The following is a 12,081-nucleotide window of genomic DNA, read 5'->3' as shown; positions in this document are numbered from 1 at the left end:
TTCATAAGACTAGTTGTCTTCGATGATATGAACAACATTTGAAGTCTAGGCTTTAATGGAAGCCAATGTAATAATAATGCGTTCTTCTTTGTTAGACTCCTTTAAGATGGGTTTTATAGGCTACAATAATAATTAATGAAACATGATTTGCATATCGAAATTTCACATAAACATTGATTGGGACATGCAACCTAGATATATATGGATTTTCTCATAATAGCAATATACTTTGAAAACTAATATAATTAACGTTATGTAATCTCAAATTACATGAAAGAGATCATACATTTGCTTAATTCAAATTAAGTTATACACTTCTCTTGAAAACATTCTATGAAAGCTAGCTCCAATAATGTGGTAGCCTCTAATGGGTTACAACCAAATCCTAGGAAACTCTAGGATCGAAAATTAGATAGAAAGAGAGAGAAAGAGAGTGAGAGAGAGAGAGAGAGGAAGATAATTTTGAAATTCAGTTATGAGTTTTCTAGGGTTTTTCAAGCCTTCTATAGGTCCCTATTTATAGTTGTATGAAACCCTGATTCAAATATTAAAATAATAATGTTTTAATCTTATTCATATCACTTATAATATCAATAAAATGGAAGTTTCTAGAAACCTTAATGAGGGCTCCCAAAACTGTCCACCATAAGGAGGTTCTATAATACCTCTCTTGTTCAACTATTGAATAATTGCACTCTAACCCTTGTAACTTTAACTAATTCTAATTTATCCAAAATCAATAATTAAACTAATTTTGATTAAATATTAATTAATTATTTATTATTTCTAATTAATATATATAATTAAATTAATTCTGATTAATTCTTAATTAATTATTTATTATTTATAGTCATATATTAATCATACAACATATTAATAAATCATTTATCTCTCTCTTAATATCAATAAAACCTATTTCTTAGTTATGAGGGCAACCCAAAAAGGACTTTACTATATATACCAATTTAATTAAGACCTTATACACTTAATCCAATAGTCTCCCACTTGGATATGTCGCCAACTACAATTGTAAGTATAAGTATTCAAATAACCAGTAGAGTGTGCTTTCCAAAAACATTGTTAAACTCTAACCAATTTAGACGTCAGCGCTAAGATAAGTGATCAACTATCCCTTCGTTCTTCCTGATATCATATGGACACGAGATATGGATTAGAATCAATATCATGGTCTAAAATTTTGTTTCTCGCCTTCCCGATTTGTGATGACGTCATTAGACTACAAATTGAACACATCAATTTAGTCATGGCTCGGCCCAACACTATATTGTCAACATCCAATCAACGAGGGGCCTAAAGATATCTCTTTTCCATAATAGGAAAAGGGAATGAACAAACTTTAAATATATAATCATACATTTTACAAGTCATATCATACATGGAAGTACACTTTATGACATGCAGTTACAGATGCGTTAATGTAAACCAATGCACAACAAATTCGTAAACTATTACTTATATATATATATATATATATATATATATATATATATATATATATATATATCTGTGTGTGTGTGTGTGTATATATATATATATATATATATATATATGTTTTATAGATTGAAGATATTATCGTTTTAGAATTACTCGTGATTGAATCCATGAAGTAATCTCTAAGTGCAGGTTCCACCAATACTCAAAATAACCATTTTCTAAGTATTCATGAATATGCAACAATCATGTGATTGAATCCATGAAGTAATCTCTAAGCACGGGTTCCACCAATACTACAAATTCGCATTTTCTAAATACTCATGAATATTGCAACAAACCTTATGTAATTTCCAAACCTATGGATAATCTATAAATATTTTATGACTGTCTTAAATCAATACTTACTCCTTAATGTGTGGTAAATTTTGGCATTTGGAATAAATTAATACTCAGGAAGTAAAACATGCAAAGTGAAACACAAGAATAAATTAATTGATTGTGGTATCACACACTTTGAACATAAATAAATCTCTATTACTTAATCACCATTCATTTATAGTTTATTGTTCTTACATTGTTTCAAAATTTTCAACTAACTACTAAAATTTAGAATCTAATACAATCTCTTAGCCTAATGATCATAGTATGCTCGAAGTGCTTGGCCTTATATAAACCCTTAGTGAGAGGATCAGCGGGATTATCTTCTAATGATATACGATTCACCATGAGTTTTCCTTCTTCAACTTGATGACGAATATAATGGTTTTTTGTTTCAGTGTGCCTTGATCTACTATGATCTTTTTGTTCTTTGGTTAAAGCAATTGCACCTTCATTGTCGAAGAAAATTTATAAAGGCTCTTGGGTTAACGGAACAACTCCAAGATCTCCAATAAAATTCTTTAACCATCCCGCCTCACTTGTTGTGTTGTACTCTAATTCACAAGTAGAATCAGCCAATGTTTGTTGTTTGGAACTCTTCCAAGTAACTATTCCGCCATTTAATAGAAATACCTAGCCAGATTAGGAATAAATATTATCCCAATTTGTTTGAATGTTTGTGTCACTATAACTACTCACTTTAAGTTCATATTTGCCACCAAAAACTAGAATAATATATTTTGTCTTTCGCAAATACTATATTTTTCACCACTATCTAATGAACTATACAAGGATTTCCATGATATCTACTAACCATGCTCAAAGCATAATTTACATCAAGTCAAGTACATGTAAGAGCATACATGATTGATCCTATAGTCGATGCATATGGGACTCGACTCATCTCATTTATTTCCTTATAACTATTGAGATGTTGATCTTTAATAAATTTAAAAGTATGATGCATGGGTAAATCCCATTTCTTGAAATTCTCCATATTGAACTATTTTAATATTTTATCTAAGTAAGTACTATGTTAATCCCAAGAAAACACCTCTGCCTATCTCTATAAATTCTTATTCAAAGAGTATACGTTGCCTCACCTATATCCTTCTTAGTGAAACATTTCCCAAGCCAAGACTTCACTTCTTCCAAATCTGGAACATTGTTTCCTATGAAGAGTATGTCATCGACATATAAAACTAAAAAGGTCACTACACTCCCACTAGCTTTGACATATACGCAACACTTATCCTTAGTTCTAGAAAATCCAAACTCTTTTACCTTTTCATGGAAACAAATATCTCAGCTACGAGATGTTTGCTTAAGTTCATAGATGGGCTTTTCAAGCTTGCACACCATATTAGGGAACTTGACGTCATCAGTATTTTATCCAAGTAAGTACTATGTTCATCCCAAGAAAACATCTATGTTTATCTCTATAAATTCTTATTCCAAGAATGTACATTGCCTCACCTAGATCCTTCATATTGAAGCATTTCCCAAGCCAAGACTTCACTTCTTGCAAAGTTGGAACATTATTTCCTATGAAGAGTATGTCATCGACATATAAAACTAGTAAAGTCACTAAACTCCCACTAGCTTTGACATATACGCAAGAATTATCCTTAATTATATAAAATCCAAACTCTTTGACCTTTTCATCGAAGCAAAGATTTATGCTATGAGATGCTTGCTTAAGTTCATATATGGACTTCTCAAGCCTGCACACCATATTAAGGAACTTGACATCTTTAAAACCTTCTGGTTGAACCATGTAAACATCCTCAATCAATTTCATGTTAAGGAAAGAAGTTTTAACACCCATTTTCCATACTTTGTGTTCATAATAAGAAGTTATGTCAAGCATTAACCTAATTGACATAATCAAGGCAACTGGCAAAAAAGTTTCATCATAGTCAACCCCTTGGGTTTGAGTAAAGCCCTTTGTAACCAGCCTTACCTTAAAGGTCTGTACATTACCATCCATGTTAGTTTTTTTCTTTTGAAGATCCATTTACACCTTACTATCTTTCGAACAGGTGTATGATTAACCAAAGTCCACATTTGGTTATCGTACATGGATTGGATCTTGTTATCCATTACCCCTCCATTTTGAAAACCTCGGGGCCTACCATTGCTTCCTTGTAATTAGATGGCTCATCCAAATTTACCAGTGTATTATCACTGACAAATGTATCCTTATTCGTCGCTATATGGAAACCATAGAACGATGGTGGCATGCTAACTCTACTGGATCAACGAAGAGTTAACAAATTGTTAATAACAGGTATTTCATCCTCGGGATAAGTACTAGTGTCGATTAAGGTTCCCTCATTGTATGAATTTTGAATTTCTTCAAGATCAGTTATACTCTCATTGTGCTCTTTGGATATGAGCTCTCTCTTTCTATTTCTCTCTCTCTCTCTCTCTCTCTCTCTCTCTTTCTATCTATCTCTCTCTCTCTCTCTCTCTCTCTCTCTCTCTCTCTCTCTCTCTCTCTCTCTCTTTCGAAAGACTCATCTTTAAGCTATAAAGGGAACATTGTTAGATGGTCTTTAGAAAAACTATCGAAAGGAATTTTGTGGATAACCAATGAAAATACACCTCTCGGCTTCGGGTTCTAGATGTAACGTCCCCAAATTTTAAGGAAAAATTTTCATTTTTATTTATTCAAAATCTGAGTCTTACAAAACATTATTTCATTTTAATTATGAAAGAGTACAAAAACGGAAGTCTATAAAACTCTATTGATGCCTTGATATGGATAAAATCATGTGTGAGCCTTTCCATGCTCAGATGAACAAGCTGCAAAGCAGTTATTCAACAACTGAAAGCCAAAGCTTAGTGAATTCCCTCATAATATTCCACACTACAACACATATACGATGCATACACATAATGGACTTTAGCTTATAGTTGTTTTGCCCCTTGGCCTTCAACGTATAGTTAGCCCGCCCTTGGCCCTCATCACGTGGTTGGTCCTCTCTATTATGACCTTTATAATAAAGCTACTCCACCTGAGTCTATTGGCCTTCAGCTAACGGCTTGTCCACCCTCAACTCCATATATATATATATATATATATATATATATATATATATATATATATATATATATATATATATATATATAAATATCAACCTATATACATCAACATTCCATATAACAAGCAACTAACTATCCTAGTCTAATTGCCTAAAAGTATACTACATGCTAGCTATACCCTAACATACAGTGGATACATAGTGGAGTATACAATATAGTGAGTAGAACTCACTTGAGGGATTAACAACTGTCACACCCCGAAACCAGAACGGCAGAAACATCTGGGGGCGGATGGAGTGACTTCATGTACAGTATCATAACAATTGAATAGTAATGAAACATAGCAACCCAAACATTCATAAATTGATAATACAAGTTTACATCGTTTACAACTTTATTTTGCTCAAAAGTTAATTATGAATAACAAAAGTAGAAAACATAATCCAGCGATGACGGGCCTCAAGATATGGTGAATACATGTCTACTGATTCCAAGTGGTTTTGAAAAGTGTCAACAATTAATTTGGTGAGTTCATAAGCATTTAGTGTGAGAAGGATTTGTAACGTTCTCGAGAGAATGATTCTTGTATACTTCTAGAAAATCAGATATTTTCTTTAAAAACAAGTTCTAAGTCTTATATCCAAGACTAAAAATGTATGTGTTTTCTTTGTATCTTTTCCTTGTAAAATCATAATGAATGTTTCCAGAAAATCCAATATTTTCTTATGTATGAACTGTATATGTGTGTATTTCCTTTGTATACTTTCTTGTAACTATAAAATGTATGTTCCCAGAAAATCCAATATTTTCTGATGTTTGAAAACTATAGTCTTAAACCCTAAGACCGAAATGTATGAGTGTTGTTGTACTGAACAATAGTATGTAGCTATATCTTTTTAGAAAAACTAATGAAGTGTAAGCTTCCCGTAAACCGAGATAGTATCGTTAACCCCTATGTAAGTTATTATAACCATGATAATGTGATTGCTATTACTGAATGACATTCTTCAGGCGTCAGAATCAGTAGCGAACAGTTGAGGTGTAGGGTTGTCAATACTGTATAGATCTATACACAACGGTCTTGCTCTCCCTCCAAGAGACTCTGTTTATAATGCAGGACTTAAGATGTACACTAGGTAGTACGGTGAAGAGAATGTCTCACAAGAGCATTAACTGATTTACATGAACTATGAAACCTTTTTCTTGTAAAACGAAATATGTATGACTTTGAAACTATTTATATAATCTTTTATATAAATATGAAAGCGTATTTTTGTCTAGTATGAAAATATGAAATCAAAACATAATATTTTTGGGTAAAAAACCCACTAAATTAGTAAGTAACTATAATGTAACCACTTTTGCTAGAAAAGCTATCTTTTAGTAAAAGTTTCCAAAAACCATGTAGCTTTACAATCATAAATTTTCTTATGATTTTATAACATAGATTATGTTTGTTTTAACAATACGTATATCACAAAGAAAATAATATTTTATCTTTAACATAATGATGAAAAGATGAAATTATTTGTGGGGATAAACAAAGTTTTACCTGTATCCCCCCCCCCCCCCCCCCCCCCCACAAAAAAAAAAAAAAAAAAAAAAAAAACATGAAGAAGCTGGAAAATGTGGGGGTATGAACTCACCTTAGGTTGGTTTTGTAGATGAATTGAAGAGTTATGAAGAAGTTTTCGAGCGTAAACACCAATATATGCTTGATGAACTCCTTCAAGATAATATTACCCTAAGAAGGTTAACACACGATATTGTCTATAAATGAGATGAAATTAACAAAATAATGTGTAAAAACAAGGCTTTTTGAAATGGATTACCAAATATTCTAAGACCACTTAGATGATGATGATTTTTGAAGAGAACCTAGCTTGTTCTTTAGAGAATTTCTTGAGATATGAGGATGAAGTGTTAAAGGGAATAGTAGAAAGAAAAGATGAGGAATGCTGGTGAATGGAAGGAAATGAATTCTGTCAAAGTTTAAAAGAAGAAATGGGTGTTGATATTTCATAGATATTGGAATGTCTTGCTTGGTTGTTTGCTGGGTAAAAAGAGGTAAGGCTGAATCTTCACTCCCAAGGTAAATCTTTGACGTACAGGATATCTAATAGAAAACTACCTTACTGGATACCACTTTAATTGGCCGAAAACTATTTAGATCTTTTTTTTTACCGAAATCACCCCATTCTCTTTGTGATTTCGGTCCTTTATCATTGAATTAGTGGGCCTTATTGGGCTATTTCCTAGTGTTTTCGATTTTGACATGGTCCATTGAATAGGGTTTTCGGTTCTAGGTCTACTAATAAGGATTTTTCGGTCCTTGGCACATCCACTAAGGGATGATTTCAGTCATAGGCTTCCATGGCCGAAAACCTCAATGTCATCCCCTTTTTAATTCATGTTTTAAGCATTTTGGTCCATCTTGACTTTTAACCATCTGTTACAAACCTGTTTCATAATGTTTTACTTATATGTGAATACACATAATGTCCTTTTTGATTTGCAAAAATCCATTATAGCAAGGTTACATTATACATTCATTGATCATCGTTACAATATAGACTTTAGTAGACCCTAAATTTACTAGTTGTGAAATCATCTCCCCGTTAGAGGGAATTTCATCCCAAAATTAGCATCTTGGATGGCTCTTGCAACTAGGAGAAAAATTTTAGGTATCTCTATTTCTTCAGGTCTCTTTGTTCCTAGGGGAATTTAGGTTCGTGCTTGGCATTCCGGCGGACCTTCGCTACTGGTATTTAACTTTGCTCTTTTGGTTTCCCTGCCCATGATCCCCACATGGTCCTTTTTGAGGGTGTAGGTTTTCATTTACCAAAGTTTTGTGGAGTGGAACTATAAGATTTTCAGCGGTCAAACACTTCTTAGGGTTGAGCACATGGAATGTAGGGTGTATGATGTTGAGTTATTGTGGTAACCAAAGTCTATGGGCTACCGGACCGATCATGGCGAGGATCTCAAATGGTCTAATGTAGATTGTGTACTTGACACCCTAGGGATAGTTTCTCTTAACCTTGAGAAGAATACTGTTGTAACTAAGGTTAAGGTTGTGTGTGGTATAGCTGGCCTTATGAATCTTAGGTTGTCATGGGAGTTTCCTCCTATGGAATTCTAAGCTAGTGGTACGTCGACCTTTGCTTGTTCCTTGAAGTTGCTCAAATAGGTTGTTGATTTAGAATAGGGGATATTGATCCTTGATGATGGGTTGGTTTGACTCTCGGTAGTCAATGGTCCTATATACTATTGGGTTTTGAGCATTCTAACACTTCCTAAGTGTACATGCAACCCTAATAAACCTTGGATCTATGTTTGTCTAAGGTACATGCAAAATATTATTTTCCAAGGTTTATAACCTATCTAGCATGGCATGGGGTACTTTTAAACATAAAAGAACTAGATGAATTACATACCTTTTGTTGATTGTTGATTCCTTGGAGTTTGAGAGCCAAGCACCAATAATGTGAATGCCTCAAGTGGAAATCACAAATCACCACAAACTTGAAAAATATATGAGAGAGTATACTAAATCTTAGAATTCGGCCACCACTATTACACACACACTAGGGTGGTTTTTCATGCAACATAAGCTTATATATATAGTGTGCATGGTTAGAGTGAAACCCTAATTACCCATGTCTTTTCCTCTTCCAAGGATCCATGGGTTAAAGCTCCATGGACTTCCATATAAGCTTAGCCCATTAACAAATGAGTATTAGCCCACACCATATAAATGTAATAGCCCATAATTTAATTAGTCTTCCTTTTAATCACTAAATTAATTCATAATTAATTCAAGATTAAAACTAATTAAATATCATGACTTTATATTAATATATTATAACTTATAATATATTAATAAATCGTAAGTATACAATTCTCATAAAATTATCCACAAATAGTTTGGGTGAAGTGCAACACAAATGGACCATGCCGGGTCTAGTCAAGTATATACCAAATAAGTTATGGACTAAGACACCTTATCCAACATATACAAATTTTCCTTCCATTTTACGAATCAGATAGGCGCTCTCTGAGGTTAGAGACTCGGTCTGCTAATTTCCTTACTTATTAGGTCGTTCCATCAACCAGAGAATTTATGTATTTATGTTGGTGATAAGTAGCATTAAGGATTTGGCTATGGGAATGGTTCCAAGAGTCAAGTCGTTTCTGAAATCAACCTGACACATGGGTGGTATTTCTGAAAGAACTTCTAGGAACACCTGGGGAAGGTTATAAACCTCTGGGATACCCTTCATATCTTTTTTTCTTGTTTCCTATTTCCATTGTAGGCTAGGAAAGAGTTCGGTACTTCTTACATAGGTACTTATGAGTCTAGATGCAAGGGACAATTCGGAGGTGTGTCGTTATAGGTTGAAAGGGTTTCGCTAGTTGGTTGGTTAAGGAAAAGGTTCTCTTCGTGGCACATGAAATTGGTATGGTGAGGACCTAGCCAATCCACGTCCAATGACAACGTTGGGACTTCTTATTATCCCTAGTGTTAAGTCGATTTGGAATGGAGATGATTGTTTAGAAAAATAGTATATTCTATGTATATAGTTTTATCCTTGTTATTGCTACTTCAAAATGTTTTGTACCGAAATTAGTGAGTACTAGCAGTACGAGTTCTTTTATAAATAGTGATGGAATTTCGTAGCACGATTCATACTAGTTCTCTCTACAATAGATTGGTGTAAACTAGTCGTATATAATTAAGATTGGTAAGAGAGTCGAATGAGTGACTTTGCCCCATGTCCACAACCAAACAAGGAACAGGAAGTAAAGTGGAATCACACATTCTAAATATGTAGAATCTTAATTATATATGACCCAAATGTTTACACCAACCACCATAGATCACCTATAAGATCCCTTGATATTTATATGAGTGATGTGATTTATTCGGGTGAGGAAGGGCAATTTATGAATATGATTTGTCGTTTTCCGAGATCTATGGTTGATAAACATTAATTGGCACTAGTTGTAGTAAAAAATTGAGTCTAAACTTTGTTGTTAGGAAGACGTACCAATATTCATATGTGGCTTTGGGAGAGTCTCTCCTGCAGTGATCATAAGCACCCTTCCATCGCCCCCAATATTCCTTGGTCTTGGACAATTTCTCTTGAAGTGTCTAGTTTCACCACACTTGTAACAAGCTGAGCTTACTCCAACAACGGCGATTTGGGTGATTGGTTGTGGTGGTGTCCTACAGAAAGAAGCAGTGTGCCCCTTCCTGTTTCAGTTTTTGCAGTGCATTTCTCGAAAAACTTTGGTGTGATGGAAATTGCACTTGTTACGTTTTGGGAGGTTTCCAGCATATTCAATGGGGGTGCTGGAGTAGCAGGAACAACAGCAGGATTAAGTAGCAGTGTGGACTGCCATGGTTTGTTGCCTTTTGGAAGGTCATTTCGTCAGACGCCCCTTTCTCTTGGCCCATAACTTTCATTTCTTGGGTAGTCCTCTCATTTGTTGTGGGGGTTCTTAGGTTTTTTATTTGGGGTGTCCTTGCAGGAACACACCTGCTGGTGTCCTTGGTTGTCCTTACGGTTGGTACCGTTGGCACCGTTCCTGTTTCCGTTTGCGTTGTTAGCGCTAAGTTGTGTCATGACGGCTGTCACAGCGGCTGTTCTGGCGGCTTGAAATGTAGTGAGGACCATTTGTAGAATTCGTGTTTCGCCGGTAGGTTGGTTACTTCCTTGTTGCGGCACGATTCTGTTGTATGGCATGAAATAGGTTCGTAAGTGAATATGGTCATTTCTAGTTGTATCTTATATATATATATATATATATATATATATATATATATATATATATATATATATATATATATATATATATACATACATGTATGTATACACATATATAGATCACATGTTTTGTTGTATGATTCCCAAAGGTTTCGACCACATCATCAAAATGTACTGATGGTAATAGGTAATAGGTATTATGCGAACATTAAGTTTCTAAATTGGACATAGCTGTCAATACATTTAGTTGATTCGGGTTACAAGGGTTCTTGAAGGGCATGCCTCTCTTGATTGACTACTACAAGTTGTGATGAAAGACACAGTAAACCTAAGACATAGTACAAGTAGTGTAGTCACTAGCTCACTTGGCTATCCTAATATATCATATGCCAAAATGGCACGGAAGGTGCCTAGCCATTTCACTCATTTCACAAGTTGCTTCTTCTGCTCTCTGTTCCGCTAAGGCTGCCCTAGCCTCCGTTGCAATGATCTGTTGTCTCATGGCGGCCACTTCCTACTCTAAGAAATGTACACGGTCTGTAAGGTCCTCCTGCTCACCTTTTTGGTTCAGTATTGCTCCTGAATGGAGTTCTTGTTCTTCACGGAGGCATCGAATTCGCATTATCCCACTTTGGGATTCGTCTCCAATCTCCATTACTTCATGATGGAAAGCCTGAACCTGGGTGTCTAGACGGATCACTTATGGTGAAATTAAAGGTAATGCTTAATTGGTGGGGGTGTTGGGGCCAGGATTATGGCATAGTGGGTGCATGCCTAATGTGGATCATTGGCCGTTTCCACTGGCCCGAGCATGTAGCTGGGTTTCCCCTTGTGGAGGTGCATCGTGGACAAGGTAGATGTCAGCAACGAGGCTTACCCTTGCATTGGCGATAATTTCTTACTAGAAATGTTCATCCAAAAAGGACCCCTATGGGTTGTTTGCGTACCTGTGAGGAGAGGGGTGAAAGGGTCTGTTGCTTGCTCTTGATAGGGTAAGGCTCGCTAAGAATATCTCCAGCGCCTTCATCCTCTTCTGACTCCTCATCAGAATCCCCCCTTCGTAGTCCACCTCTTGATATACTTTAGGACTCATTGTTGGGTTCTCTCCATGAACCTCTTCTAGCTCCCCTCCATCCATCTGTTGGCTACCACGTTTGGGTAGTGGGGGTCTTCGTGATGAAATTCATCCATGTTGTCTGTGCAAGAATATAAGTATCAGAAAGATGTAGAAGGTCTAAGTATGTGGTTCTATGGTATCCTAAAATATTCCTATAGTATTGTATATGTTGCATTTAGTTTTGGGTATCTTAGTGTTGGCAAGTGTAGATTCATTGTTCACTAAGGCTATTTCCCAGCATATGCTAGTTACACCTCAGATAATTATAGTTGATCATGCTATATTTATTCAGGGTCTAATTACATATCCCGC

The sequence above is a fragment of the Lactuca saligna genome, chromosome 1 (assembly GCF_052625555.1).
Source record: "Lactuca saligna cultivar CGN05327 chromosome 1, ASM5262555v1, whole genome shotgun sequence".
Taxonomy (NCBI): domain Eukaryota; kingdom Viridiplantae; phylum Streptophyta; class Magnoliopsida; order Asterales; family Asteraceae; genus Lactuca; species Lactuca saligna.
The sequence above is the reverse complement of the archived record's forward strand: the minus strand, read 5'-3'. Positions refer to the sequence as shown.